A 24,360-nucleotide genomic window follows, 5' to 3' on the forward strand; every position below is an offset into this window, starting at 1 on the left:
AAGAGGTCGAGGGCAGGTAATAGGCCAGTGCGGGGTGTCCAGGTGGATGCAGTGTGTTGGAGGTGGGCGAAGGGGTCCTTGGAAGGTGGGCGGGAGTCCTGATTGTGAAAGTAAGCTCGGAGGCGTGGACGGAGGGGGATGAAGGTGAGTCCTTTGCTGAGGACTGATCGTTCATCCTCAGTGAGTGGGAGGTCTGGAGGGATGGTGAAAACTCGGCAGGGCTGGGATCTGGTGTGGGTGTGGAGCTGGGAGTGGGGTCGGAGCCAGTACCTGGATTGGGTGTGATGGTGGGGGGGAATGGGGATGGAGGCATGAGCAGGGGTAGTGTTCCCCTCGGGGTTCTGGGGGGTGGGGATAGTGACTTATCTTCAGTCCCTTCATCCAAATCATTGATATAAATAATAAAGAGTTTCAGCCCCAGCAGCTATCCATGTGGCACACTGTTCATGATATCTTGCCAGCCTGAACAATCCCCTCTTAATTCTACTCTGTATTCTGGTAGCCAGCCAATTTTCTGTCATGCCAATATGTTAGCTCAGCACCATGAGCTTTTAATTTCCACAATAACCATTGTTTTGGCTTCTGGTCAATTATCGCCTGTTAAATTAAAATGATAAATCTGTGAGTCCAAAATAAGTAAATAAACTTCCAGATATCTGTCTCAATAAGAACCACCTCTGTAAAATATGTTACATGGGTTAACGTAGAGAAAATCACATCACATTAAGTATCCTTCATGCAAGAATATTTCTGATAATGATTGTTAGAATAGTAGAACATATACTGTGAAACATCAAGGCTTGCAGCTTCTCTTCAACACTGATGTTAGCACTTTATAAAGCTTCTATAGGTCCAGTGATGTAACCTTATAACTTGACAATTATATGCTTGACAAAACTGGAAAATAAACTTATGCCTGATTTTAAGATTCACAGAAATCCTAAACCATGACAACAGTAGGACTGAATGAAAATGACTTCACTTTAAAACAGAAGGTATCCTCTTTTGCAATGCAGCAACATGGCCAGGTTGTCAGGCATTCATAGCAGCAGCATCACAGGACTTGCTGATACTTAAACCAGGAACCACGTTTATGCTCGGCACACCAGCAGTCTGCTTCCATACAAAAAATGTCTTTGTGAAATATAATAACACTCAGTTCCTATCTGTAGAACTATCTCAGAGACAATTATGAAATTTAATGCACCTAAGCTTTGGAGACTGCAGTAGATCATGGGAGCTCTGAGTTTGTTCCTGGCACAAACTTCCTGCTTCTTTCTACTTGCTGTCAGTAACTGCCAGGATCAATTATGTAAGATATCAGTGTCCTTTGCAGTTGCCTCCAGATGTAGTCTGTTCATATACGATGGAAATACTTCTGTAAGTTTTACTTGCAATTCATTATATCCATTAATAAATAAGTACAATAATAAATTTGTTTATTCCTGTTACATTAATCACTTAAAAACAGTTCAAAGAAAGTGGCTTGATGAATTAATGTCTCAAAATCAGTCTGAACCATAGGCACTCTATACGGTGCCAAGTTGAATCTTTAATCTGTGCTGTTCGCTAAACCCAACTAGAGCAGCAGTGAGAAAGCTGTATTTGACAATAGGAAAAAAGAATGACTTGCACTTATACTGTGCTTTTCATAACAACCAAATACTTTACAGCCAAGAAGTACATTTTAAGTTACTCACTGTTGTAATGTAGGAAACTTGGCAGCCAATTTGCTGGCATCAAGTTCCTGCAAGCAGCAATGTGACCACAACCAGGTAATCAATTTGGTGAAAACCAGAAGAACTGCAGATGCTGGAAATCAGAAATAAAAACTGAAATTGCTGGAAAAGCTCAACAGGTCTGGCAGCATCTGTGGAGAGAAATCGTACTTAACATTTCAGGTCTAGCGACCCTTCTTTAGTTCTGAAGAACCAAAACGTTAAATCAATTTTGTAATATTGATTGAGGGAGACATATTGGCCAAGACACAGGGGGAGCTTTCCTGCTTGTCTTTGAAATAGAACCATGGGTTCTTTTAAATCCATCCAAGTGGGCTATAGTTTAACGGCTCATCTGCAAGATGGCTCCTCGAACAATACAGCACTCCTTAGCACTGAGTGTCAGATTTGATTTTCGTGCAGAAATTGTGAGCTATAGTGCCTCTAGGGTAGGGTCGAAAAAATTGCCCAGGTTCCCCATCACTGAGCAATTATTTTTTCCCAGATGTGTGGGAGCTTAATACTGACAGGGTGGAACTATTATAGCATGTCCTTGTCCACCAGATAGTTCTCTAAAACTCACTGTCAACACTCAAATTTATGATGCTCACTTGAATGAGGCAAAGTTGGGTGACTCCTACCTGTAGAAGCATTTCCCAGTGAAGATGTGGACACTTTTAGAAAGGGAACAATCAAAGATTGGGGAAGAAAACATCTTTTTTAAAATCTGATTTAATTTGTTCACCAATCACATTCAAATTTAGGACAATAGAAATTGTCTGTGGGAAGAAGTTAATTCTTTGGTATTTTGTTGCAGTGTTTGAGAAATAAACACGCAATAGAATCAATGGATGATGCATTTTTCAACCTCCAAGTATTTTTCCTGATTATCTAGGGTTCAAAAGAGTACAGTAGTACATGGTCAATTTATGACAGGAAAGCTTCAGTTAGAAAAACTTTAACATCTTTGAAATAAAGTAAAAGATAAAATAAGAGCATTTAAGAGCATTCTGAGAAAATATATTTCTATTAAGTTTGTAAAAAGGGTATTTGAAAATAGCAGCAAAATCCCTGGTGTAAAAATCTGAAAGGCAAGCAAGTCTCTTTGTGGAAAGAATCCTTCACCATGGCAAATCTTAAACCACTTGGTCAAATTTATTAGGTAAATTCATGCCTGAGTTACTATTAAGTTATATTTTTGTAAACATTCTCAGCTATCATTTGACTACAACAAATGTATAATGAGCACACATAAACAACCTGGAATAGAGAAATAAAGGGCGAGAACATCAGCAGACGGAGGCCTGTAAATAACATTTGACAAAGTATTAAAAATCTGGCATCCAGCAATAAAATTTAAAGTCAGAATATATTCAACATTTTAAACTGTCTGACAATTTTATAATACATTATATTTTATCCTGATACATTTACTGCACAAGAAATATCCAGGTCTAAGTGCTGAATAGCAATTGTTTCACTAAGTAGGGACCTAAAATCCGCTTAAAAGGAAGAACATTCACTATGATTCTGTGTGTAACACTATACATCCAGGGAAGTTATTTGGGTGGAGCTGAGAAATAAGAAAGGGATGATCACCGTATTGGGATTGTATTATAGACCCCTTAATAGTCACCTGGAAATTGACAAACAATTTTGTAAGGAGATTTTAGTTATCTGTAAGAATAATAGGGTAGTTATGGTAGGGGATTTTAACTTTGCAAACATAGACTGGGACTGCCATAGTGTTAAGGGTTTAGATGGAGAGGAATAAGTGTGTACAAGAAAATTTTCTGATTCAGTATGTGGACGTACCTACTAGAGAAGGTGCAAAACTTGACCTACTCTTGGGATATAAGGCAGGGCAGGTGACTGAGGTGTCAGAGGGTAAGCACTCTGGGGCCAGTGACCATAATTCTATTCGTTTTAAAATAATGATGGAAAAGGATAGACCAGATCTAAAAGTTGAAGTTCTAAATTGGAGAAAGGCCAATTTTGATGGTATTAGGCAAGAACTTTCAAAAGCTGATTGGGGGCAGATATTCACAGGTAAAGGGATGGCTGGAAAATGGGAAGCCTTCAGAAATGAGATAACGAGAGTCCAGAGACAGGATATTCCTGTTAGGGTGAAAAGAAAGGCTGATAGGCATAGGGAATGCTGGATGACTAAAGAAATTGAGGGTTTGGTTAAGAAAAAGAAGGAAGTATATGTCAGGTATAGAGAGGATAAATCGAGTGAATCTTTAGAAGTGTGTAAAGGTAGTAGGAGTACACCTAAGAGAGAAATCAGGAGGGCAAAAAGGGGACATGAGATAGCTTTGGCAAATAGAGTTAAGGAGAATCCAAAGGATTTTTAACAAATACATTAAGGATAAAAGGGTAATTAGGGAAAGAATAGGGCCCCTCAAAGATCAGCAAGGCAGCCTTTGCGTGGAGCCGCAGGAGATGGGGGAGATACTAAACGATCATTTTGCATCAGTATTTAATGTGAAAAAGGACATGGAATATATAGAATGTAGGGAAATAAATGGTGGCATCTTGGAAAATGTCCACATTACAGACGAGGAAGTGCTTGATATCTTGAAACGCATAAATATGGATAAATCCCCAAGACCTGATCAGGTGTATCCGAGAACTCTGTGGGAAGCTAGGGAAAGGATTGCTGGACCTCTGATATATTTGTATCATCGATAGTCACAGGTGAGGTGCCAGAAGACTGAAGGTTGGCTAACGTGGTGCTACTGTTTAAGAAAGATGGTAAGAACAAGCCAGGGAACTGTAGACCAGTGAGCCTGATGTCGGTGATGGGCAAGCTGTTGGAGAGAATCCTGAGGGACAGAATGTACATGTATTTGGAAAGGCAAGGACTGATTAGGGATAGTCAGCTTGGCTTTGTACGTGGGAAATCATGTCTCACAAACTTGATTGAGTTTTTTGAAGAAGTAACAAAGAGGATTGATGAGGGCAGAGCAGTAGATGTGATCTATATGGACTTCAGTAAGGTATTCGACAAGGTTCCTCGTGGGAAACTGGTTAGCAAAGTTAGATCTCATGGAATACAGGGAGAACTAGCCATTTGGATACAGAACTGGCTCAAAGACTGATTTCACTGATCCAGAGGCCTAGGCCAAAAATTCATGGGCTCAAATCCCATCATGGTGGCTCGTGGAATGGAAAAAAGTCATGTAGTGTGTCCCTACCAATCTATTTTCACATCGTTCTGCACCAGAGGTGTATCATGTCTGAACAGGTTGATAAATAACTATGAGGAAGCACTTACTGACACAGGAGGACAGCAAAGTCATGAGATGTATATCTATGAAATTTATCTCTGAATAAATCCTTTCCTACTAAATACTGGCTTCTCTCCTCACGAACTGGTTATTAGGAGTGTAGCACAAAGAACCACAGAAGAATGAAGACAGTCCCAGAGATGCAACAATAGAACATTGTCCTTCTGTGCCATTTTCAGGGTACTTCTAATCAATTTGCATCAGGCAAAGGGTTGATATTAGATTCTAACACTAATTTCAGTATTAATATTGAGAAGAATCCAACACGTTGCAGTGTTATCTGACTTTGTCTCAGTACCAGAAATATGTGCATCAGTTCTTCCTAAAAGAGACGTCCCAGATCAATATTCCAACCCACATGGATGTTTTACCCATAATTTGTCAGATTTTGGGACAAATTGGAAAGGACAACAGTCATTCCTTCCAGAAAACCATCTAGTTGCAGAATGAGTAACTATATACCCATATAGGAAACAGGAGCAAGAATAGACCATTCAGCTCATCAAGTCTTCCCTGCCATTCAACTATATCATGTCTGATCTTCTACCCCAATAGCATTTTCTTACACTACCCCTTATTCCATGATGTCTTTAACATCTTGAAACTTATTAACTATCACCTTGAATATACTTAATAACTGACTGTCCACAGAAATCTGGGTGGAGAGTTCAAAAAATTCAACATTGCCTAAGTGAAGAAACTCTTCCTCATCCTAGTCCTAAATGGCTTATCTCTTTCTGAGACCGTGTCCCCTGATTCTAGAGTCCACCTGCCAGAGAAACATCCTTCCTGCATCTATCCCATCAGGTCTTGTAAGAATTTTTCAAGTTTCTATGCGATCACCTTTCCTCCTTCTAAACTCTATAAAATAGAGGCCCATTCTTTTCAATCTCTCCTCATAGGCAAATCTCACTATCCCAGAATCAGTTTGATGAAATCTTTATGTGCTTCTTTACAGAAAGTATACCCTTCTTTAGGTAAAATGACTGAAATCTGTTGTGAGTTTACCTCTGAGTCTTCCACCTGATGCAGTAACACTTTTCAGTCCCTGTATCTAAAGAAACACATACCGGCATTGGAGGCAGCACAGAAAAGGATCACTAGGTTCATGCTGAGCATGGAAGGATGAGAGGTTCAGCAAATTATGCTTGTACTCATTAGAGTGTAGAAGAATAAGAGGAGACTTTATTGAAACATATGTAAGATTCTTAGGGGGCTTGATATGTAGATGTTGAGAGGTTGCATCCTCTTCTGAGCCTCCTGACCTGGCATAGCAACGTCCTGGCCTGACATAGCAGCCTCCTGTGGCACCCTCCCAGCATAGCATGGTGGCCTCCCAGCATGACATAGTGGCCTCCCCAGCTGGTGCAGTGGCCTCAAGGGGTGGCGTCCTCTTGGCCCAGCGAGGCAGTCTTAAGCAACCTCCCAGCCTCATGATCTTCAAGGTGAAGCCCGGCATGGTCTGGAGCCAGGGTCCAGTGCGGACTGGAGGCTAGGTGCCACCGTTGTATGGATTGGAAAAGGGCAGTTCCACATATTTATTTCTGCAATACTGGCCATTTTATTTCTATATTAACTAAAGAAGCTGTGCCGAGGTACCTTTGTACCTAAGGTGGCACTGTAAGTTGGGACATATGAACTTAAACTGTACTCTTTTGAGTATAGGGATAATAAAGCTCATTCATTCATTCATTCATTCACATAGGCTAGCTGATCAGATGGGCTGAACAGTGACAAATAGAATTTAATCCTGAAAAATGAAAGGTGATGTAATTTGGGAGGACCCGGGAGTACACATTTAACTGTAGGACCTGAGGATCAGAGGAACCTCAGTGCACTTAAAGACGGCAGAACAGAAAAAATAAAAAATAAAAAAAACGAAAAATAAGGTGGTTATCAGGCATACAAGGTCATGATGGAGCTTAAACAACATTAGTTAGGCCATAGCTGGAGTACTGTGTGCAGTTCTGGTCACAATACAACAGGAACGATGTGATTCCAATGGAGGAGATGCTTAGAAGATTCACTAGGATGTTGCCTGTGCTGGAGCAATTCCGCTTGGAACAGAGACTAGAGAGACTGGGATTGTTTTCTTTAGAGCAGAAAAGACTGAGTGGACCCTGATGGAGGTGTACAAAGTTATGAGGGGCACAGATAGCGTAGGTGGGATAGTACAGGGCCAATAACTAGGTGGCACAGTTTCAATGTTAGGAGCAGGAGGTTTAGAGGGGATATGAGAAAAAGAGGCAGATGGTTATCTGGAATTCACTGCCTAAAATGGTGGTTGAGACAGGAACCCTCAAGACATTTACAAAGCATTTAGATGAGCACTTGAAACACCATAGCTTACAAGGCTATGAGCCAAATGTTGGAAAATGGGATTAGAATAAATAGATGCTTGATGATTGATGTAGACAAAATGGGCCGAAGGGCCTTTTGCTATGCTGTTAAAAACCTATGACACTATAGACAATACTCCTGGTGTAGTCTGACAAACTACTATGCAACTGTAACAAGATATAGTATAAGCTAAATGCGTGCTTTATTGTCATACTATCCAAACCTGTAAAATAACTATGTTATACTTCTTATGAATAATGTAATAAACCTACTTCTTGTTAAAACTATCCTTAGATAATTGAAATTTCTGCTCAATTGTCTCAATTCTTGAGACAAAATATGTTCTTGATGAAACATAACAGACTGTATAGAGTAGATAATACTATAATTTTGTATTGGTTACGTGATATTTTAAATCAGTATATTCAATTGTAGCCTACGTCTTACTGAATATTATCTATAACTATATGTCATTGCATTTTGCCACTGTAATTTTCAGAAATGAATGCCTACAGTAGTATTAAAAACAAGGCAACTGGCAGTTTCTTCACTGGTTAAATCTCATTTATGGAACTTGGGTTCACTCCCAACTTCAACTGCAATCACACTGACAATCCAATAAAAAGATAGTTTTGTATATATAGCTGTTTTTAATTTCATCTTTTAATTTTGCATCACTAAATCATAGAATCATACAGCATCAAAAAATGCCATTTGGCAAATTGCATTAAAGACAATATCCTGGATTTATCAGTCAATGGCAAAGGAATGGTATTTGACATTGACTTCCCTGATGACTATAAGCACTGTGTGGGCTTTTGAGCAGAGAGTAGCTCTGATCCAGCACGTTTTCCTCATCAGGGCTAATGTGAACACAACAAATAAAGATCAGTCTCTTCTTACATTCAGTCTGAAATAACTTCATTGAGACATGCAGAGTCAAAACCAAGAATGATAAAGCGCTAAATATACATTATAGTCAAATCAAGTATAGGAAGTTAAATAAAGATCAGAAAGACTAGTTAGAATGAGAGAAAAATCCTCCAACCTTTCTTAATCTCTACAGAAATAAGACTTCACACTTTTAACATGAAATTTTCAGGGTCAGAGAGGTTTTATATATACAAGTAATTATACCCATCACACTGTTGAAAATTCAAATACTCCTGCATGTAGAGGCCGAAACTCTTCCCAGCATCATTAGTGGAAAACTAGTAAACAAGTACCTGACGTTCATGCCAAAACATTGACTTCCATGCTGAGTCCATCAGCAAGAAACAGTGCACCTTATAAAGGAGCTGGATATCTCTGACTGTAACTTCTGGATTTCCATATTTAAATGAGCAGAATAGTGGCACTTGCCGCCAAATTTATTCCCCCAGAACAGTAAGTGCTGTTAATTTTGCATCTGATGAAAGCAGAGTCCTTGAATATTTTTAAGCAGAGGTAGATAGATTCTTGGTGAGTAAGAAGGTGAAATGTTATTAGGGTAGACAGGAATGTGAATTTGAATGTGGATAATCAGATCAACTGTGATCTTATTATATGGCAGTGAAGGAGTGAGGGGCTGAATATTCTACTCCTGCTCCTGGTTTAAATGGTCATATCTCTGTAAAATTCTGCATCATGTGATAGTTTACAATGATCGTTCTATGCCTAAATCCTAACCTGTCCCTGATAAAACTGTGTATTTTCCTGCTGTCGCTTGTGCAAAATTCATCCATAAATTTAAGAATCACCTTTAGCAGAACAATTCTGGAATTCCCTAATAAATGGTATCATTTCCATTTAGCAATGTAATTCAAACAAAATATCTAGGACTCAAGTATTTTAGCTGTAGGTCACGAAAATGATTTACAACAACAAAACTAACAATCCAGTATAACATCAAGTAAATGTATGATTTCACATGCTCCCTCTGAGGGATGTAAAGCATCCAATAACTTTGTGAGGAGAAGACCACAGAAGTTACACACAATGTCTGCTCAATATTCTTAATCCTCAACAACTGACACTGAAAATCATATTGTTGTAAAAACTGAAAGAACAGTGGATGCTGTAAATCAGAGACAAAAATAGAAATTTTGAGTTCTGAGGAAGGATCACTTGACCCGAAATGTTAACTCTGATTTCCCTTCACTGATGCTGCCAGACCTGCTGAGCTTTTCCAGCAAGTTCTATTTTCTTCCTGTCTGTGTTGTTGTACTGTGCACACATTGGCTGCCATTTTTCTACCATTCCAACAGGCTAACATTTGAAGATGATTTACACCGGTCTTAGGAGAGTTGTTGGGAAAACAGTAATGTCACTGGGCCAGAACACCAGAAGCTGAAAATGTGTTGCTGGAAAAGCGCAGCAGGTCAGGCAGCATCCAGGGAACAGGAGAATCGACGTTTCGGGCATAAGCCCTTCTTCAGGAATGAGGAAAGTGTGTCCAGCAGGCTAAGATAAAAGGTAGGGAGGAGGGACTTGGGGGAGGGGCGTCGGAAATGTGATAGGTGGAAAGAGGTCAAGGTGAGGGTGATAGGTCAGACTGGGGTGGGGGGTGGATGAGTCCAATGACCTGCATATCCTCGGTGGAGTGGGAGGGGGAGTTGAAATGCTGTGCCACAGGTTGGTTGGGTTGGTTCGTCCGGGTGGCCCAGAGGTGCTCTCTGAATCGCTCCGCAAGTAGGCGGCCTGTCTCCCCAATATAGAGGAGGCCACACCGGCTGCAGCGGATGCAGTAGATGATGTGGGTGGAGGTGCAGGTGAATCTGTGGCGGATATGGAAGTTTCCCTTGGGGCCTTGGAGAGAAGTGAGGGGGGAGGTGTGGGCGCAAGTGTTGCACCTCCTGCGGTTGCAAGGGAAGGTGCCGGGAGTGGTGGTTGGGTCGGTGGGGGGTGTGGATCTGACAAGGGAGTCGCGGAGGGAGTGGTCTCTACGGACAGCTGATAGGGGAGGGGAGGGAAATATATCCTTGGTGCTGGGGTCTGTTTGGAGGTGGCGGAAGTGACGGCGGATGATGCGCTGTACATGGAGATTGGTGGGGTGGTAGGTGAGGACCAGTGGGGTTCTGTCCTGGTGGCGGTTGGAGGGGCGGGGCTCAAGGGCGGAGGAGCGGGAAGTGGAGGAGATGCGGTTGAGGGCACCGTCGACCACGTCGGGGGGGGAGTTGCGGTCCTTGGAGAAGGAGGCCATCTGTGTTGTACGTATTTTGAACTGGTCCTCCTGGGAGCAGATGTGGCGGAGACGAAGGAATTGGGAGAATGGGATGGTGTTTTTACAGGGGGCAGGATGGGAGGAGGTGTAGTCCAGTTAGCTGTGGGAGTCGGTCGGTTTGTAGTAGATGTCCGTGTTGATTCGGTCGCCTGAGGTAGAAATAGATAGGTCGAGGAAGGGGAGGGAGGAATCTGGGACTGTCCAGGTGAATTTGAGGTCGGGGTGGAAGGTGTTGGTGAAGTGGATGAACTGTTCAACCTCCTCGTGGGAGCACGAGGCGGCGCCGATACAGTCATCGATGTAGCGGAGGAAAAGGTGGGGGGTGGGGCCAGTGTAGTTGCGGAAGATGGACTGTTCTACATATCCTATGAAGAGGCAGGCATAGTTGGGGCCCATGCGGGTGCCCATGGCTACTCCTTTCATTTGGAGGAAGTGGGAGGATTGGAAAGAGAAGTTGTTCAGGGTGAGGACACCAGAACACCAGAAGCTCAGGCTAATACTCTGACGAGGTCAAAGTCTATCACTGCAGATGGTGAAATTCAATTTTTAAAAAATCTCAAACTAAAAGCTAGCCTTAAGAACGATGACCATTAAACTGTTATTCATCATCATAAAATTCCATTTCATTTACTTTAGCCCTTTATGGAAATAAATTGCCATCCTTAGCTGGTCTGTCCTAGAAACTGCCCTCTGAAATGGCCTAGCAAATTTAAAAGCATTTATGAAAAGGCTCCAAATGCCAGTGATGCCCACATCCCATAAAAAAAATGCATTTAAGTTTAATTGATTATAAAGCACATTTTAAGTGCTTGAAGTTGTGAAAAGCAATAGATGAAAGTATCTTTGTTGTTGATTCCACCATTAGCAAACGACCCATCTCACTGGGTTAAAAAATGAAGCCTGTATGTCTGCAGGAACTCATACAAACTCAAAATAATTCATCTTCAAATTTACATTATTATGTTTGTGCCAAGCTAAAGGAGAATATTATGACTTTCCACAAAATTGGCAGCAATTTTGTCTGCCGTTCTAAGATTAGTTCTAGGCTCAAGGGAGGGAAAAAAATTGTACAATTCTGCTGCAATTGTTTGCAACCAGCTACCTCTGGTGCATGAACATATCCATTCTTGATTCCAGGAAGATTTTCTTTTGTCATCTGCAATACAAATGCAATATTTAACTGATTGCTGTAAAAGATTATGACTGCATTTGATGTTGAAAAGTGTACAATCTAACAGAATGTTGTCAAAAATTTCCTTATATTCCTTATAAAAATGTATAACTCTGCTCTGCCCTGTCCAGGTTCTGGTGAGCCAGGAAATAGTGCCCTGTAGGAGGTCAGTGAGAAATCAAAATGAATTGGTCACTTCATCCAATTTACAGCAAAGACCAGGAACCAATACCACCCACATAAAGCAAAGTTATTAAACTTAAAGAAAAATGAACTGCAAAGAAATTCTGAGGAATATAAACTGACACAAACTTAAGGAATTATACTAAATTTAAATGCTCAACTCATTGGAATTTAAGTTGAAGACATCAAGTCACACTGAAAAGTCCTTGATATTCTCTCACCAAATACAATCTTGAAAAGTTAAGCTTTAGATTAAGGTTATAGTCCTGATAGCTCAATGAAATAAGAATTTAATGCATCTCAAAAGAACATTGCAAAAACATCTCATATAGTGAATCAGATTCTTAATTTAATAAAATATTGTAATTTGAATAAAGCGAGGTGATTTCTGTCACTGGTGATTTTTAAATTCCAGAATGCTCCATTTTTAATTTCTCCATCTCCAAAATATACTTCCAGATTTTTTCCTTGAAGATTTGAATTCCAACATAAGATTTTCAAACACCTATACCTGCTCGTCCCTCAACAGATACTTTGATTTTGGGACGGAGGACAAGGGGTGTGAATAGAAGTGCAGGAAATGTACCAGTCATGACCTAGTACCCTGTCAATCATGATGGCAAGATGACACCCTAAGTTTTCAAAAACAGAAGATATCTAGCATTGTTGAAAGTTGCATAGGGCTCCCCTTTGTTCTACCTTCTATCCCAGTAATCACTGTATGTAATCACTGTATGTAACAGACCATATTCTACCTTTTCTGCCACCTTGAGTGTAATGCCACAACCAGATACATCTTGCTGTCCCCTTGCCTTTCAGCAATCCAAAGGGCCTGTCCACTCCGTGACACTGTTCAATCGCCTCCAACACCCTATAGCCTTCCCATTGCACCTTTCAATACAAATTTCAGCGATGTAACACCTGAAATAACCAGTAATATTGGACTCAAAATGTTAACTCTGTTTCTCTTTCCACAGATGCAGCCAGACTTGAGTTTCTCCGACACATTCTGTTATATTTCAGATTTTCCTGCATCTGCAGTATTTTGCTTTAATTAGGTGTAACACCTGCCCTTTTAACTCCTCTCTCATCTCTATTCAAGAGTCCAAAAACTGTTTATAGGCAAAGGAGCAACTTTTGTAAACTTTGCTCAATTTAATATATAGTATTTGCTGCTCACAATGTGGTCTTCTCTATGCAGAATGTGTGATGCTTTGCAAAAGATGTCCATTCTCCATTCAGTCTGCAAGCATATTCCGAGTTTCCAGACAGACACACACGCACTCACTCACTGACTCTTGGGGCTACACAAAACTGACCCAGACAATGTCTGCCAGACTTTTTTTGTTCCAAGGTTATAGGTTAGAATGGGAGTCATAGCCACAAACTTGGGAAAGAGGTTGCAGAGTATGGAGTATATTCAATGAAAGGCCAACCTTGGTACTCTGGCAATTTGTCAAACCACCAAGATTAAAAAGCAAAGAAATAACTCTCCAGTACTCATTCAGCAACTACTCTCCGTGTCCCATTCATGCCAACCTGTGCTCTGCTACGTCCCTCCATTAGACCCTTTATAGCCTCAAAGCTAAGGTAGAGTCAACTCATGCCAAACTACGCCCTGACACATTTTATGCCAACTCACCCTGTATCCATTATGAGCAGACTGCAGGACACTTGCTAAGATTGAATAAAGTTCTTAACTAATTCACTGTTTTAAGTAAACACTCTCAGGGATAAAAGCTATGCGTAACTGTATTCAAATTCCTTTACTACATTACAAATGGAAGCTTTTATAGTTATTTTTTCACTTCAAAGACAATAAGCACTTGAGGCTGTCAGTTAGGCTGTGAACTGATAGGCAGCCCATTATGATGATGGCATGTGAAGTCATCACTTATCCCGCAATGACAGCCCTCAGGCTTATGTCAACAGAGAGTGAAATAACAAGTACATCTTCTTACCCTTGCAAAATATGAAGAGCAGGATGTTAAATGCCTTGACAGTTCCTGTTGACAAACCCTCTGAGAACTCTTTCAGTTGCTATAATGAGCCTGCCAGTTCTAGCGTGTCTACACACTTTTTGGGTATGTTTTTGTCCATGTTTAATTATCTAAACAGCACCTTACTTATCCCAAAGGAGAACTGATCTCCAACAGACAAGCCCAAGGAACATATCAAAAAGGCTACCTGGGTTCTTGTAGTGCAATGGTAGTATCCCTACCTTCTTTTTATTCACTTCTGGGAGTTGGGCATCACATGGTGGGCAGCATTTATTGCCCGGCCCTATTTGCCCTTGAAAAGATAGTGGTGAGCTGCCTTCATGAACCGCTCCAGTCCATGTGCTGTAGGTAGATCCACAACATCCTTAGGGAAAGAATTCCATGATTTTGACCCAGTGACAAAGAAGGAATGTTGATATATTTCAAACTTAGAATGGTGAGTGGCTTGGAGGGGAGCTTGCAAGTGGTGGTGCTCCCAGGTTTCTGCTGCCCTTGTCCTTTGGGATGGAAATGGGTGTTGGCTTGAAAAGAGCTGAATTTCTGCAATGTGTCTTGTAGATAGTACAAACTGCTGCTACTAAGCATCAGTGGTGGAGGAAGAGGATGTTTGTGGATGTGATGACAATCAAGCAGGCTGCTTTGTCCTGGATGCTGTCAAGCTTCTTGAAGGTTGTTGGAGTTGCTATCATCCAGGCAAGTGGAGTGTATTCCATCACACTCCTGCCTTAATCCTTGTAGATGGTGGACAGGCTTTGGGGAGGCATGACATGAGCTACTTGTCGCAGTATTCTTAGCCTCTGACCCACTCTTGTAGCCATTATATTTATATGTCAAATCCAATTGAGCTTCTAGTCTACGTTAATTCTCAGGATGTTAACAGTGGGGAATTCAGTGATGGTAATGAAAGGGAAGGGACAGTGATTAAGTATTCTCTTATTGGACATGGTGTTATCAAGCTATACAAATCAAAATCGTCTTTATGCGCTGACTCTTGTCTAAGAGAATACTTCTATACAGTAATATTTGTTTTATTCAGCATGCACCAGGAATGTGTGGTGCCAGTAAATCAAAACTGACAGTGAACAGGATTTCACAGCAACAATGTCCTGACTACCAATTCCCCCCACTTCCTCTCATCAGCTTCTTAGCTGTGTGATTAAACAGAGTAAACTACACAGTTGCCCCAATAATCTCACTGAAGTTAATGAGTTGATTTCTATAATATTACAAACTTGTTTGATGTGCTCTGTCCTTGAGTGCCATCTACTCCCATTGAATTCCTAGAAATGAGTGTTTTAACCTCGTAGCTGACTCCAATAACCTGACTTAAGTTAATTTTTCAAAAGTCGAGAGTGTGGTGCTTGAAAAACACAGCAGGTCAGGGAGCATCCATGCAGCAGGAGAATCAATGTTTCAATCCTGATGAAGGGCTTTTGCCCGAACCGTCGATTCTCCTGCTCCTCGGATGCTGCCTGACCTGCTGCACTTTTCCAGCACCACACTCTCGACTCTAATCTCCAGCATCTGCAGTCCTCACTTTCTCCTAGTTAACTATTCATAAGTCCAATTTTATAATTCTCTTGCGCTTCCTGTCCTCAAGAGCCATACTATGGCAGAACAGTCCTTAATGAATTGATTTTCAAAGAAAGAGGATGCAACAGTTTGAATTCAGAAATTTAAGACAATGGGAGTCTTTTCACTGTTACCAGATGACATGAATTGGACTGTATAGAGAAGATTAAGAAACAACGATTAATAGGCTGAATCAATTGCACTATGTTCAAAGAATTTGGACTGAACCTTACCAGAAATTAGAGAGTATCAGTTTCATTGAGGGTTTCCCTCCGTAAGGCCCAAGTCCGTTTTCTTATGCAATCATCTCAAACTCACCTTATTAACAACCCGGGGTGCCTATCTTGTCCAAAGTTAACCTGATTCTCCCACTCATAATCTTTAAAAGGCCATTGCCCACTGGTCATATGCTGACAGATGGAACTGCCCTTCACAGTTAGAGACATTGGCAGATCAATGGAAATTGGCTTGTTGCTTTGCAGACAGAGAGCTGAAGGTGGTATACGGGAGAGAGGTGTTGTCCTTCCAGGACCAGCAGAGGAGGCCACGACAACAGACAGTACCAATCTCGTCTGAAGTTGCCACTCGGGTCAGCATCATTTCCACGGTCCAGAAGGATGTGAAGCAATGTCAAAAATATCAATGACCACTCCACTCTGCTAGGGTAAAGGTCTGTTTCTGTGCTGAATGACTCTATGATTGTACATTGCAATTTTAGACTCACTCTTATCACTACTACTACACCTATCTCCCCCAAGGCTCATGGTTTACCACTCTCACTATTACAAACATCTTTCCTCATTTCCTCTGGTCCAACCCATTCCCTACCCAACTAATCTTATATTGCCTCTATGCTGCCTAATCACTCACTTTAGATACCTCACCACCTATTCTGCACCTACACAGAACTGCCATCCACTGTCATCTCACTAAATCTCTCCACCTCTCTCATTCTTGGAGAAAACAGCCCATAAACAGGGCAGAACCAGCCAGGACAGGTGATGGCATGACGAACATTTAGCTCCTCACCCCTTACAAGGAGAAAATCATGGCACTGACTAGCTCAGCCTCTTATTGATGGTGAAAACTCAAACGTCAACATTCCCTTCTTGGTGTCCTTCCCGTCAGCCCCAGGAAGGCTTTGAATACCCCAAAGTCCCCAGATAACTCATCTGTTTAAACCTAACTAAATATGCCTCAGTTGAAGCCAAGGTCCTGCTGACTCTCTATGAGCAGGACCTCCTGCATTATCTCATTCACTTCCATGCTTCATTGCTCTCCACCCTCTTATTTTAACTTAATTTCTTTTTTTATAATGTTTCCATTTGTTATGGTACTTTACCTTCTTTTGACAACTTCTGAAGAAGGTGCCTTCCCCCCCGGCCCCAGGCCAAGTAACGAGATGGCTTCCGACAACCCAGAATGGTAGTATAGGACTGGTACCTGGCAGAGCAGTCTCCCAGTGTGGTGGTCTTGTCCAAGAGGGACAGTCTCAGCCTGAGTGGCATCCTTGCTCCAGAGTAGAGGTCTCAACTTGACGTGAAGTTCTCGTCCTTGCTTGAGGCAGCTTTTGGGTCTCCCAACAGCCCAGCATGGAGGTCTAATCACAGCTTGGAGGTCCCACCTTGGCATAACGGTGTGATCTCGACCCAGCCCTGTGTTGTCGTTTTCACCCAGTTTTCCAGCATACCCTGAACCCAGGAGCCATTAATTGAACTGTGATCAACTTTCCACTGTATAAAACTTTCCACTGTATTTTGTTTTGCAAAACTTTATGTGACAATAAATTGCTGTTCTATTCTATTGTACTTCCCCGATCTACTATTATAATCCTTTCTGCAACTGAACATCTGGCTTCAATCCCCACAATGAAGTTCCCCACAATGAAGATTCCCAGCCTCCGTCCCACGGCATTGATACACCGTAACTCCCCTTTGACTTTTAGTTAATGAGTCCCCAGGACTGATTGTAGCACATCCTTTGAGCAACCTGGCCAGACAGCCTCAAACAATGACTGACCAAACCTCTAAGTGATATCTGTATGATTCTTCAACTGTCTTCCCACACAACCAAAAACTTGGTTGCATTGCACCCGCAGGACTGACTGTGCCTCAATCCTGGGCATTAGAGTATGGAACCCTGACCCTGACTGCCCCAACTGACCGTGTCCAAGCCCCTGGAATGATACCAAAGGGCAGCCCTTGACTTTCTGTGCCAAGAGACCCTGCCTGAAGGATGTGTCCTTGAGTTTGGCTGAGGACTACTCCCCTTAGATTTTGAGACATTGCTTTTCGCTTGAAACACATGTAATGACTTTAATGTATAAACGGCTGGCATATGAAGCAGGTTAACACTGATGTAGCACCGTGTCACACAGCATCATGTCCACTTCTTTGACTGATTACTGCTGGCAAGCATGACAAGTTGTTAGACTTTGTGTCTGCAATAAACGGCAAGGCGAGAAGAAGTATTTTGGGTCTTTAAGCTCTGGCAGAGGGGCCAAAATGTAAAAAGGCTAGCCAAGACATGGCAAGGCAGGGCAGGAATTCTGTAATTGTCACAGAAGAAATAAAGTGATTGAATACTAAGAAAGCAAGCTATTGAACCTTGAATGCTGCCTGGTCCAGTCCAAGCATCAGGTGTCTGGCACTGCAGCAATTCCAGTGAGAGGTGCTGGTGTGCTCCAAAGTGCAGCAATGAGACTTAGTAACCTACTGTAGGTGGATAGGAGATCAGCCATAATGGGGTCAGGCTGGTAGTTATGATATACCATCACCTGTGGAGGTGGATTGCACTCCTCATGGATTTTGCCCTGAGATACTGGCACCCAAGGTGGAGGTCCAGAACAGTCAGCCGTCTGGAGTCTGCAGGTAACTGCACTAACTTTCAAGTCATAAATTCTTTTGTGTCTATCTGGCAGGTTGGCGAATGGGAAACTTCATATTTTAAGAGGCGAGATTAAGTAATAATGAGCGATAATCGCCGTTAAATAGGGCTCTTTCTGCTCACGAGCAAGAATCTCATATCGATGTCAGGGAATTGGTTGGAAAATGCGACTTTTTCGTCTGGATGCCAAAAAGGGCCTCACTCAACATCGCGCCCAATTTTCCTAAATTTCACACCTTATCATTCAGGGCCTGTGAAATTCCACTGATTGATTCTTTTAAAATAAATCTTGAATTTCTTTTCTCCGTTGATTTACTGTATAACTGAAAATCTATTTGGCTCACTCAAATCTCTGGGCCTTTGCAAATAAGCATTTTTGTAAATTTCTATTCATTTAGTTTTCCATTACATTCAAAATATTTCTGAAATGATTCAGCTTCAACTCTGACTTACTCTTATAAATGGTTTGAAAACAGGGTAATATCACATCGAATGCCAACTATTCAATTTCATGCTCGTCCAAAATTAAAATGGCTTTATCTCTAGCATTCTTTGAATTTGTAACGCAAGGCTGTTAGAACCCCAGGCTCAGAAAGAATGTGTTGCTTATGTCTCCTTCCCAAAGAGAATACATTTAATCAGCTCAGGCTGAAACTCTATTAAGTGAAGAAATATCCTCCAACTGAGAGAAAGGTGCAATGGTTTTAATAAAAGGAACTAGTTCAAAGGGATAAAGGAAAATGTGCATTGAATATGCATGTTCAAGCCTGAGATAGACAGATTTTTGAAATCTAGGGGAGTCAAGGGTTATGAGGAACAGCCAGAAAAGTGGAAATGTGGCCAAGATCACATCAACTGTGATCTATTGAATGGCAGAGCAGGCTCGAGGGGTCGTATGTCCTACTCCTGCTCCTATTTTTTATGTATGATCTGAATAGGCGGGTGAAGAGAATTTGAACTGAAGCCAGCATATCCATAAAAGTCTATAAAAAGTGTAATTCAATATTTAAAAGAATGGAGGATATTCAATACATGGTTGTACTAAAGATAATAACTGTTAAGGTGAAACACTTATGTGACAAAGAAGACATCAATGAAATATCAAGCCAAGAAAACCCAAGTAATTGAGTTTTTAAAAAGACTTCTGGTGAAATGAGCACACCATATACCTTCCTTCCTCGTCCTTTGAGGTGGACAAGGTCACAAGTTTGAGAATTGCTCGACAGCCATGGCACCAGACATTAAGTAAAGTACTATTTAAATTAGGAAAATTCTGCTGCTTTCCTAGGAAAGGAGATTCAGGTCCAGAGAAAAAAGAAAATGTGGTCAAGACTGATGTGCAGGAATTGACCCAATACAGCTCTACTCAATCTATAGTTCTGGAATTCAATCCATAAACTCTACATTCACAATATTCCTTAAATTCACCAAATCAGAGAAAATACACACATATCATGTGTTTCATGTGTTACACTGCAAGTTTTGCAAAAATTCAAAGAAGTAAGATAAAAATGAAATCGAAACACCAATTGAATGGACAACAGTTGAATTTTAGAAGTAGGAAAGAAACAGACAAAGGTATGTCCAGTTTGAGGATGGTCTGTTAATGAGCAATAAAATTAGATAGAAAAGTGCATCTTGATTTTCAGGATTACCAAAAAGTGCATAACTCTATATTGGGAATGGCTTCATGCATGTTGGTCTGCACCACTTTATGGGAGATGAGGTGGACTGTAAAATGGAAATGACAGATTTTCACTCTCTTTGTGTTGGGTTTGCAGCCTCGGGCTTTGTTTTGAGGAACAGGAGTATACCATTTAGTCTTTTAGACTCAATTTTGGCAGGAGCCTCCTGCATGGTCTTTTCAGATTTTCATGCATACATGAAGGCCTTTCTTAATTATCACAGCAGCTTGCATTAACATAGCACTTTTAACACATATGACACATCCTGAGGCGATTCACAGCAATGAAGGATCCAAAGGAAGGGATGCAGCCAAAGTTTAGTCAATGGGGTGGGTTTTAAAGGAGGGTCTTAAAAAAGGGTTCTACATTGGGGTAGGCTGCACAGACTATTATGTGAATATGAGCAAGACATTAAAAAGGAACAGAGGAGACCGAGTGGGAGAAATTGTGGCAAATTAAAAGCAAGTAAATGTGAAGTAATGCCTACATGATGTATAATCTAAACAAGTCAAACCAGAATATTTTTCAAATAACGAGAGACTGTGGATAAACAAATGGATTGGGTGTCTAGTAAAGAAATAATTAAAAATTGGTGCATAAGTAAAAAAAGTAATTAAAAAGGCTAATGAAATGCTGGCTTCAATCTCTAGGGAGTTGGAGCGTCAAGTAAAGGATTTATATTTCCATTGTCCAGCCACTTGGTCAAACTACTTAGAGTGTTCATGCAAAGGAAACTGCAACCTCAGATACATGTATTAACCTTGGAGGATCAAATGGTGCATCATCAGAATGATTACAGGGTCTAAGGAATTCAATTATCAGAAAAGGTTGCACATGCTCGGTTCGTATCCCACGAGTTCATAAGATTAACAAACAATAAACTGTGCTTAAAATGACAAAGAGATTTGATAGGGAACATATTGCAAAACATTTTTTCACATGGGAATCCACAGCAGAAGGTATAGCTTGCAAATTGGAGCTAGACCACTTGGGGTGGAATTAGGAGGTACTTTTGCAGACAAATGGTGGTAGAAATCTGCAATTCCATAAGGCTGAACATTCAGAAAAGATGGATTGATTTTTGTTGGGTAAATATATCATGAAATATTGAGCAAAACATGAAAAACAGAGCTGGGTTGGAGTTCATCCACAATCTAATTGAATAAAGGAAAAGGCATGAGGAACTGAATGCTGTTTGTTTTGAATCTATCCAGAAACTTTTTAACTGTGCACTTCCCTTTAACTTTCACGCACCGAGCGTCTTATTTGTGACACTGGTGCATGCGTTTGGACTGGTGGATAATGATGCACATTAATATTTCGAAGGAAATGCAGACATATCATTGCTGAGGTGGTGGCCCCACCAGTTTTTAACCATTTAGAATTGAAGTGAGCATGCAGTTTGAAATGAGCATCGCATCCAATAAGTCAAGATGCTTTCTGCATGAATTTGGCAGATTATGGTCTATCTGGTAGAAACTCAGCTCCTGGAACACATAAGATTGGGGTTATGTGCGGAGTTCTGGCAACAATCTGAGGTACTTTGGAGGACCGCTACATTCACAGTAGGAACAGCAAGTCTCCTGAGAAGGCCAAACAGGTAAGCATATTTTAAAGTAAAAATTTATTGTGGCCCAGGACGATCAGGTATGCTTCCCCGATGCTAATGGCCAAACACATAGTCAACAACGGGCCAGATTAAGTACAGCAGGTTAGTCCCTTTTCCTGAAGTACATTAGTGAGCTATTTGGATTTTAGACTAGATTAGATTACTTACAGTGTGGAAACAGGCCCTTCGGCCCAACAAGTCCACACTGACCCGCCGAAGTGCACCCACCCAGACCCATTCCCCTAAATTTACCCCTGCACCTAACACTACAGGCAATTTAGCGTGGCCAATTCACCTAACCTGCACATTTTTGGACTGTGGGAGGAAACCGGAACACCCGGAGGAAACCTACGCAGACACGGGGAGAATGTGCAAACTCCACACAGTCGGTCGCCTGAGGCAGGAACTGAACCCGGGTCTCTGGCGCTATGAGGCAGCAGTGCTAACCACTGTGCCACCATGCCGCCCATAAATTTTTTGTGATAGTCCAACAGTTTTCATGGTTGTGTTTCTGATGCTAGATTCAGAAAACTCTGGAACTCTGGGTTTCTTTTGCCTTATAAAAATTATCACTGAAGAAATATTACTGTAGCTGACTGGAGAGGTTAATGATATTAGAGACAACAAAGATAAACATGGCTGTGTAATATAACAGGCAAATATTGATGTATTCAATTGAATTGTTTCGAGACTTGATTCTAGAGCACAGAAGGCACACTGAATGAGCAATATCTTCTACACTAAAATCCTCATTGATGGATGTATTTTCCAAAATAAAATACAACTATTGGTCCATCAACTTTCTCTGTAATGTCGCCTGACCATCTTATTTTAATGGATGCCACTGCACCTCTTTTTAGATTATCATTTAATACCAGACTGATCAAAAAGATTTTCAATAATAAATTGAAAACAAAATGCATACACAACAGCTTTGAGAACAAAGTGAACTTCTTAATATGGGATCCCTTATAGAATGGGGATGGGGGGTCGCAGGGAGAGAGAGAATGATTTCCTCTGGTTGCTATTTCTAATAATAATAATTTTTGAACTGGAGGAAACCATCCTCTTAGAAGCTGATAAGATCAGTCTGTTCCTTCAAAATGCTGTATTTTTTCCAGATACAGGAAATCCCTTGGGGTGAGCAATACTTTGATTTACACTATCTTAAGGGATGCTGGTGCTTCAAAGTGCACTTCATGTCCTAATCTGTGGACATGAACCACATTAGGTAATAAAAAGCTTAGAAAGTTTTGAAGAAATAAAGACTTGGGAAATATAACTGGTTCTGAACAGTTATTTCACTTTTAAGGTTACATGACTGTCATTATCCAGCTAATGTGAATATTTTAACCTTTAAAATATACACAACTTCTTCAATTCTTTAATTCAATCAAGATATGATAAATTTCTTAACTCCACTTGTCTTCCATGTATACTGGCTCCTCATGTCTCAGTTCAACTGTCAGTAATCTTTTCCAACAGTTGCATACCTAAAATGCCACTGCCATTGATTTATCACCGGGTTTGTGTCAGCCTGTTCTTTGAAACTTCATCTACTGTGCAATCGGGAAATTAATTGCCTACGTTTCAAGTTTTTGAAGTCCTATCATTCCTTAAGCAAAAAGGCAAGCCAAATTTAATGCACGGTTTACTCTCAAAAATATTCAATTCCTCTCAGGAACGATGAATTATGACATTTACTATTTATTATAATCATTATCCCAATAAAGTACATGAAATCCCACCCTGCAACAAATTTAGGAATTTGACTTAAAAAGCAGCAGCATAGGAACAAGGTAAAGATTCACATATTGCTAGATCCTGTCATTTTTAAGAATAGATGAGGCCGGTCTGGGGGGGTTATATTTCTCCCTTGATCTCCTGTAATAAAAAGATCAAAGTGCTAAAAATATTACATTCCAGTAAAGTACAAATACCAAATGCCTGACCAAGTAGGTAGTTTATCACACGCAGTTTCTATATCAACAGATATTACGTTTAAATTGAAATTATTACAACACTGTTTTCCATTTTCCACAAAATGCCGAGACATAAGAAACATAAGTAAGCAATTGAAAATAAAAGGTTATCCAACCCATTAAGCATGCATTTTCCAACAGGTCATAGTCTTTCATTTGCACAGTGCATGATTATTCTGTATTTAATTTCTATCTGAAATATCTTCACAACTACAGATAAAGATGAGAAAAATTATTTGATCTATCTCATCCATCAGAAAATTACACCTGCAAACTACCCCCATTTCAGCCTCCTCTACTCTCTATTTGAAGAAGAATTTCTAATTGCTAATTCTGCATGAGAACTATTGAACATAGAAATGATACAGTACAGAAGGGGGCCATTTGGCCCAATGCTGACTCAAAGATACCTAGATACCCTTTCTAATTCCAAAAAAATGGTTAAGACTAAAATTGGGCCCTTGAAGACAGAAACAGGGAATATATTACAGGGAACAAAGAAATGGCAGAAGAATTGAATTGGTATTTCAGATCTGTGTTCACTGGGGAAGACACAAGCAATCTCCCTGAGGTAACAGTGGCTGAAGGACCTGAACTTAAGGGAATTTATATTTGCCAGGAATTGGTGTTGGAGAGACTGTTAGGTCTGAAGGTTGATAAGTCCCCGGGGCCTGATGGTCTACATCCCAGGGTACTGAAGGAGGTGGCTCCAGAAATCG

The 24,360-nt window shown here is 40.8% G+C and overlaps 1 protein-coding gene across 4 annotated transcripts in view; it reads right to left on the minus strand.

Annotated features, from left to right (window-relative positions):
* wdr27 (WD repeat domain 27) overlaps positions 1–24,360 on the minus strand; it is a 531,763-nt gene that overhangs the window by 255,192 nt on the left and 252,211 nt on the right. The window contains exon 23 of one of the 4 annotated variants that reach the window (XR_006312430.1): positions 1,701–1,812. The exons of the other annotated variants lie outside the window; for them this stretch is intronic. The gene's annotated coding sequence lies outside the window, so the exon portion shown is untranslated. The remainder of the gene's footprint in view (positions 1–1,700; positions 1,813–24,360) is intronic. 4 annotated transcript variants of the gene reach the window in all.

Source organism: Chiloscyllium plagiosum, chromosome 9 (genome assembly GCF_004010195.1).
Source record: "Chiloscyllium plagiosum isolate BGI_BamShark_2017 chromosome 9, ASM401019v2, whole genome shotgun sequence".
Taxonomy (NCBI): domain Eukaryota; kingdom Metazoa; phylum Chordata; class Chondrichthyes; order Orectolobiformes; family Hemiscylliidae; genus Chiloscyllium; species Chiloscyllium plagiosum.